Below are 8,700 nucleotides of genomic sequence, written 5' to 3' on the forward strand. Positions count from 1 at the left end.
GGGGGAATGCTCTCTGGGGAAAGGCAATGGAGGCACAGAAATCCATTGAAATCTATTCGAAGCACTTATACAGTTACTCCATCCATCAAACTTGTTCATTACTGAAATGCTGCTACGAGAACAATTTGAACCCCTGTGTATTGTACTCTCTATGAAGGGCTATTGAGGTTGTAGGTTACACACTTTTACAGATTAAAATTGAAGGCTGAGAGCCTGTTCTGATGCCACAATTGAGGCTTTCACACCCCTAGTTGAAATTTGATGGAGTTGTTTTCTCCATCCATTGTTCAAGAACTTTTTTTGGACTACCTTTCTTGAGTTGCCACTCTGGTATTCTTTGACGCATAGATTACAAAGTCATTCCTTCAAGTAGGATTGATGATGGTAGAACTGCGAGATGGAGGGAGGAGTCGATGAGATTTTTTGACATGTCTCTGTGACGGGCCAAGAGAATTACATCAATAAGCAACAACTAGGAAGCTGCCTCATGGAGCCAAAGGCCATATCATCTTTATCGAGCTCAAGAGCGGGGAGCTCTATCGGGGACCGCATTGCAACGCTTCAACAGCCGGTGGCGCCTATCAAGACGGACACCGCATCTGTATTACTGGAAGCCATTGGCTACATCAAATTCCTTCAAGATTAAGTCCGGGCATTGAGCTCACTGTACATGAAGACTATCTCGTGCCCGAAGGATGTGGCAGGAGCCGCCAGGAGAAAAGTATGGCCGAATGGTCCTGGCAGCATTCTCAACAAAGGGCAGGTTGCAAAATCCTTCGTGGTGGTAATCTTATTGAATAGGAGCATTAAGAATCCTTGCATAATGCAATCAGGCCATGGCTGTAAATGATTATTAGGCTCAGAGTGGCAATACAAGAGAAGGAGAAACGCTTGGAGGAAGAGCAGATTATTCATAATTCAGATGTTAACACAAAATTGAAAACAAATAGATACCCAGAGCGCCTTGGATTACAAGAATTCTTGAGGAGGGCAAGTGAGTTTGTAGAGCTTGTACTCTTCACTACTGCCTTGAAAGGCTATACTAACCCTCTTGTTGATAGAATTGATCCTGAGAATAAGATTGTTGTAAGGCTGTATCAATCAGCTACAGTTATTTCAAGGTACAGAGAACATGTGAAAGACCTGAGCAGTTTGGGAAGAGATCTACAATGAACTGTGATAATTGATAACAATCCTTTTAGCTTTGTATTGCGGCCTTTTAATGGGATCCCATGCATTCCCTTCACAGGGGAAGGTTTGAACTGCAATGTGCTGCAGTTGAGAAGGATAATGTAGGGAAGTCTTGAGTGAATCATGTCAATGTTTATGAGGCCTTTGATAGAGAGCTTGAGGTTATGCAGAAGAAAATGAATTTTAAGGAAATTATGGCAAAAAGCTGAAACATACATTAACAGGGCACAGGAAGGCTATTTCTAGTGTGACTAATAGATGTCTAGAAATAGCAGCATAGCAGAAAGAGAATCAATTGCGGCTCTAAACAGTGGTATGATAGCAACAATCCCAAATCAGATTATCTTCTGAATAGGACTTGCTATGGGGTGATTATCTATTTGTTCTCTAAATTGCAGCTGGAAGAAAATATGTATTCAATGGCTGAAAAACAGTCAGCAAACAACCTGCAGAGTGTTTCTTTCTGAAATAGCAAGAAGGGACAGAAGAACTTCAGTTTTTTAATAGCCAGTTTATAAATCAGATTTGTTTCCTTTATGAAGCTGAAGCTATTGATGTTGAACAGGGTTGTAATTAAATGTGTTCTCGCTCGATTGATCTTCTATCCTGAAATTAGTCAAGGTCCTTTGTGGTTGCGACTTTGCTTTCAAAAACCCTTCGACATCTTTGGTGAACCCGATGTGAAAGCATCGCATAAATTTCAGGATGGGAGATACTTCAGCATCAGTTTCAGCCTCTTCTACGATTCCTGCTTTGTCCTCTACTTCAGCTCCATCATTGATTGCTACTTCAAGTACTTCAACGGATGATTTAAAGCAGATTTTGCAGAATATGTCTATGTATATGCAGCTTCAAAATCAGCAGACACAATTGTATATGCAACAGCAGCAACAATTGCATCAACAACAATTGTCTCAGCAAAGGCAACTATATTCGGAGCAGGAGAATGCAATCAGCGCGACTAAGGCAATTGAAGCAGTTGAGAATGAGAAGAAGTTATTTGATGGCCGTAATGTTTCAGCTTACTTGAAGAAATATGAGATCAAGATGGGATTTTTTGGAGTACCAGCTGGACTTATGAGTAAGTATTTCCTTCCTCTTATCACACCCGCCTTGAGGGAAAAGGTGACTGATCTTTTTATTCAAAATTCTCATTGGCAAGATTTTAAGAAGGCCCTGAAAGAAGAGTATTTCCTTGAGGACTTTGGGATGGCTACACGACGGTCATTCCGAGAGTGGGTCTACATGCCAAACAAAGGTCTATTTGCTTTAGAGTTGGTACGAGAATTTGAAGAGAGGTATAATCAACTTGATGCCATTGAACAAAGAGCATTGGATGTTGAAAAAGTTTAGCTTTTCTTGCAAGCTACAGATCCTGCTCTTCAGGAAGAGTTAGGAGAGCTTCTTGAGGATCGCACGAAGCCTATGGATCTTAAAACGGATTGGCAAGATGCCCGAGATGCAGTCTCGACTTTGACCAAGAGGAGAATATGGAAGACCTGCCTACAGAATGGATCTATGACACCGACGCCGTCTTCTGCTCCTATGCCTGCTTCTATCCCTGTTATTTCTTCTCTTTCTCAACCATTTTCTTGGCCTATGCCAGTGCCTACTGTTTCTACTCCTCCCCTTCCTCCTGTTCCAAGACCGATGCCGGCTCCTTCTGCTCCAAAACCATCCACTCCATCGGTGCCTTTCTCTCTTGATGACATAATCAAAGGCATAACGGATTTGACACTAGAGTCAGTTAAAGCAGAATTGGTGGGAAAATTGAAAGAGCAGTTTGCTTCGACTGCGCCTACTATTTCTTCTAGTGCTCCTACTGCACCTAGGAGTGCTCCTAGTGCACCTAGGAGAGATTGAAGATGTATTTGGTGTGATAGTACGGACCATCAGCATTGCAAGGATTGTGAATCTTTTCAGGATGCAAGGAGGAAGAATTTGGTATTTTGTGGACAAGATGGTAAGATTTGGTTGACTGAAACAGGAGCTCCGCTTGCTACCAACTTTGGGAAAGGCAGAATGAAGAAATTAGTGGATGACATGGCTGCGCGTACTTCTTATGTGGCAGCTAGAGGAGATGCTTCTGCATATGGAGTTCAGATTGAGAAAGGATCAGAGAATCAGTCAGCATTATGGACTTATGCTATGGAGACGACAAACAAGGGAAAATTTCAACAGACTGTTTTGACTAGTGCAGGTTCTAGCATCAGATCTGAGACAGGTTGGGATTCGCCTGTTGACAGGTACACTATTTATGCCTACTTGGCTAAGTCTCAGGGAGTAGATGTACTTGTTGAGGAGAAGCGTAAGAGGGATGAAGAAAATCCAAATGCAACTAAAAAGACTAGAGGGGGTGAGTTTGTTAATCCACCTATTGCGGTCTTTGAGACCAGGGCCAGAACAACAGACGAAAGATGCTCAGAAGAAAGAAAAGAGGCAAGAGCCTAGAGAGAGAAAGCAGCCAGGGTTTATATTGATATCCGATATTGAGACATCTACGGACATGAAGAAAATCTTTAATGACAAGATACTTGGCAGTGAGGTGACTTTTACTATTTCTGAGGTTTTGGGCATCTCGAAAAGAGAGTTTCAAGATCACTTCCAAGAGGTCCTAAAGAGGAAAAGACATGCATTGCCTACTACTGATACACAGGGAGTTTTGATTGGGGAGTTGGATGAGGATGAGGATGAGGTTATGGTTGAGAATGCTTCTTGATACCGCGTAGTCACTTTTTGCGGAGTCATTGGGCTAGGGCAACTACAGAAACAATGGTAAAAATTGGAGAGAAACAGGTGCCTTATGTTGCTTTGGTGGATCATGGTTCAGAGATTAATCTCATAGTTCGTGGAGTTTATGAAAGTAATAGATGGCCTATGGATGTAGAGCATGGGTGGCATATGAGAGCCGCCAACAACACTGCAGGTGATTTGTATGCGGCCTGTCCCAGTGTCAGGGTTTCTATTGGAGATGTAGAGGAGGATTTCCATTTGTTTGTGCAGGATTCATGCTCTTATCCCATAATTCTTGGACAGCCATTCATCACAGAGATGCGCATGGAAACAAAAGTAATGGATGATGGATCTGCTTATGCACGGATTCACAGTAAAGATGGCATGAGAGCAGTTCAGTTTATGACTGTGTGTGTGAACAATGTTAGAAACAGGGATACTCTTAGAGATGCACCTTTTCCCACTATGAGGGATTCGAATTTTCATTAGGTACCGCTGTTTCACGAGACGACAGTGGTACAGAGTAGAGGAGATTGGAGTTCTCGCCTCCTGGCAGCAGTGTTTTCTCCTCCAGTTTTGTTGGGATTTCAGCAAACAGTTCGATGAGTTATCAGAAGACTTCTAAGTTGCCTAGAGCTGCCAGGCAGTACATATGCATGAAGGAGAAAATTTTGAAAAATGCAAGTATTTAAGAGGATGGTGAGCATATAGATGGGATGTATGATAGTATGATTTGTGTAGATACGATGACAGAGATGGAAAATATGCTGAAAACTGATATGCAGAGTTGTCACAATAATGTATCAGTGCAATCCCTGGACATGTTTCATGAAATTGCAGATTTTGTGTCACAGATAGAGTCAGAGGCTGAGGTGACTCAGCAAAAAGTATTGAGTGCTGAAGAAATTCAGCAAACAGAGTTTCCGGCTGATTATGATCAGCTTACAGAGACACAGAGAGCTGAAAACTTTCGGCTAACAGAGTTTATTGCTGAAATATTTCAGCATCCAGAGTTTAGGGCTGTTCCTATGCAGTCCATAGAGCACAGGGCTCAGGATATTCAGCCACCACTGGAGTGCAAAATAGTTGATTTACAACAAGATTTGAGTAATGCAGAGGATCATAATGAAGCCAGGGTTGACACGAAATACAAGACTGTGGATAAGAAGGTGAAGCCGGTAGCTGTACCACTTCCACCTGACAGTGATCAACAAATAGAGAGGGCTGCCAAACAGCCAATTTTGAGGAATCCAGAGCATATAGGCCATAAGTTTTCAGCAGAGACTCTTGATGAATTAAAAATTGGAAATGGTGATTTCTTGCTACCCACAGAGAAGCAATGCTTTCAGGAGATGCTTGAGCGACATGGAAGCGGGTTTTTTTTTTTTCCACATGAGATTGGATGTGTGAATCCAGATATTGTTGCTCCTATGGTAATCTTTACTATTCCTCATATTCCATGGAACCTCTGACCTATTCCAGTGCCTAAGGCACACCTGCCAAAGCTAATTGACTTGTTGAATGAGAAAATCAGGATGGGAATCCCAGAGCCATCATCTGCACCATACTCAAATAGGTGGTTTATGGTTCCAAAGAAGAATGGTACTCTCCAATTTATACAGGACATGCAGCCAGTAAACAGAGTTACTATCAGGAATGTTGGTATAGGTCCAGTTGTGGATGAGTTTGCAGAAGCATTTGCTGGACGTGCCATCTATTCTTTAGGTGATTTGTATTCGGGATATGATCAGTTTCAGCTGGCTTTGGAAAGTAGGGACATAACCACTATGAGAACTCCTATTGGGCTTGTCAGGATGTGTACCTTGCCTCAAGGTGCTACTAATTATGTTGCGCATATGATGAATGCCATGCATAAGGTCTTTCTTGATTACATACCTCAGCTTACCATGCCTTTCTTGGATGATGTGCCCATTAAGGGGTGTGCAGAAGAAGAGAAGAATGAGAGTCTAAATGAGCAGGGATGTAGATACTTTGTGGCTGATCATATTTTAGCCTGTGAAAAGATTTTGGCCAGGTTAAAGAAGAGAATTTGACACTATCAGGGCAAAAATCTGTTTTTGGAGTAAATGAGGTTGTCATTGTTGGACATATGTGTGGGTATTACGGCAGGAAACCCTCACCTAAGAAGGTGGATGCTATAGGCAAGATTATAGAGTATTGTTCTACCACTTCAGAGGTACGGAGATTCATTAGAGCTTGTGTGTTTTATATGATTTGGATACCCCATTTAGCACACATAGCAGATTGTTTATATCAGTTGCTTCGAAAGGGGCAGAAATTTTATTGGGATGAGAGCCACACTAGAGCCATGCGGAAATTGAAGAAGTTATGCATTCATTATAAGGGGATAGTTGACTTGGTTACTATGCCTATGGGTCTATGGCAGATGAGATATATTGTTTTGGCTAGAGAGGATCTTACCAATCATGTTGAGGGCAGACCTTTGAGAACGAAGACCACTAGTACAGTGTGTAAGTTCTTATTGGAAGAAATTTTCTGCATGTATGGTTGTGTGGGTAAGATCACTGCAGATCGTGGTGAACTGGATGCAGATGAAGCTAGGGAGTTTTTCTCTCAACTAGGAATCAAGTTGGCTCTAACCACAGCATACAATCCAGAGGGAAATGGGAAGAGTGAAAGAGGGCATCCGTCGTCGATAGTGAAAGCATTAGCCAAAGCATGCAGAGGACGGATTGGAGAATGGCCGAGACTTCTACCATTTTCTTTGTGGGCTGATCGTACGACTCACAGTGTTACCACAGGATATATACTCGTAGATTTGATGTATGGTCAAAAACCGGTTATGCCGACTGAGACTTGTGCTTTGACTTGGTCAGTTTTACCTTGGCAGGAGGATTTGACGAGAGAGGAGCTCTTAGTGCTTCAGATCCGGCAGTTGGAGAGAAGACCAGAGGATATTCAGCTAGGTATTGAAAAGTAAAGGGCTGCAATAGAGGTCATTAAGGAAGAGCAAGCAGTCCTCCTCATAGAAGCGCCACTGAATCCCAAGGTTAATAGAGAGAAGATGACACAAATAATGTTTGATACATTCAATGTGCCTACTATAACTGCTGGATACTCTAAATATGGGCTCAGTGAGAATGTGCTCAATTGTTTCAGGGAGATGCAAGAAGAAGGCCTATCCTTGGATGTTGGCAAATTTTTGTGCAATTTGAAATCTTATGTCAGTATAGTCTCCATTCCAACAATGGACCATAGTTCCACTTTTCTTTCTAGTGCTTTTCTGAACCAAGAGCAACCTAGTTTGACATTTGCACTTGTAGTGCTGAACCGTCAACTGCCTTTATTGACACGGTTTTTATGGGATAAAGCATGTTTTCGAATATGCATAGATGGGGGAGCAAATCGGATTTATGATGGTGCCCTTGATTTTCTGCCATCTGAGGATACGTTTGAAGTTCGTAAACGGTACAAAACTGAAGTAATCAAAGGAGACTTGGATTCTATTCGACCAGAGGTGAAGGAGTTTTATGCTGGGCTAGGCACAGAAGTCCTGGACAACTCAGGGAATCAGGATACCACAGATCTTTGGAAATGCTTGTCGTATTTGAATGACACATTACCAGAAATAACATCAGTTGAAGGTCCTCATAGTGGTCTAGTTCCATTAACTGGTCCCTCTAACATCTTTACAACCGGTTTGAAGTGGAATATAGATAAGTGTTCTTCACATTTCGATGGCATTATCAGTACATCAAACATTCCTGAGAGAAATAGAGTGACTGTACAAGTAGATACTGATTTGATCTGGACAATAGAGCTACAACAACTCTATGATCAACTTCGAAACACTATTGCTTTTTCTGGTAAAAGGGGCTGCTTTTCTAAGGCCTATTGTGGAAGGATCGAATGCCTGGGGAAAGAAAAAAATAAAGCCACATATGGCTATTTTTAAATGAAGGATTTTTTGGCGGGGGGGGAAAGGCACGGAAAAAGTAGGCAACTGCTACAAGGAACAAGGGGGAATGCTCTCTGGGGAAAGGCTATGGAGGCGCAGAAATCCATTGAAATCTATTCGAAGCACTTATACAGTTACTCCATCCATCAAACTTATTCATTATTGAAATGCTGCTACGAGAATAATTTGAACCCTTGCGTACTGTACTCTCTGTGAAGGGCTATGGAGGTTGTAGGTTATGCACTTTTACAGATTAAAATTGAAGGCTGAGAGCCTATTCTGATGCCACAATTGAGGCTTTCACACCCCTGGTTGAAATTTGATGGAGTTGTTTTCTCCATCCGTTGTTCAAGAACTTTTTTTGGAATACCTTTCTTGAGTTGCCTCTCTAGTATTCTTCGACGCACAGATTACAGAGTGATTCCTTCAAGTAGGATTGATGATGGTAGAACTGCAAGATAAAGAAAGGAGTCGATGAGATTTTCCGACAGGTCTCTGTGATGGGCCAAGAGAATTACGTCAATAAGCAACAACTGGGAAGCTGTTGCACGGAGCTGAAGGCCATATCATCTTTATCGAGCTCAAGAGTGGGGAGCTCTATCGGGGACCGCATTGCAACGCTTCAACAACTAGCGGTTCCTTTCAAGACGGACACCGCTTCTGTATTACTGGAAGCCATTGGCTACTTCAAATTCCTTCAAGATTAAGTCCAGGCATTGAGCTCACTGTACATGAAGACTAGCTCGTGCCCGAAGGATGTGGCAGGTGCCGCCAAGAGAAAAGTATGGCCGAATGGTCCTGGCAGCATTCTCAACAAAGGGCAGGTTGCAGAATCC

At 42.3% G+C, this 8,700-nt stretch overlaps 1 pseudogene; it reads left to right on the forward strand.

Moving 5' to 3' along the window:
- The first annotated feature begins 6,982 nt into the window (after positions 1-6,982).
- Positions 6,983-7,861, forward strand: LOC148022637 (thiamine pyrophosphokinase 1 pseudogene; annotated as a pseudogene).
- The last annotated feature ends 839 nt before the right edge of the window (positions 7,862-8,700 follow it).

Source organism: Lygodium microphyllum, chromosome 16 (assembly GCF_053477565.2).
Source record: "Lygodium microphyllum isolate KBCC chromosome 16, Lygodium_microphyllum_v1.1.10, whole genome shotgun sequence".
Lineage (NCBI taxonomy): Eukaryota > Viridiplantae > Streptophyta > Polypodiopsida > Schizaeales > Lygodiaceae > Lygodium > Lygodium microphyllum.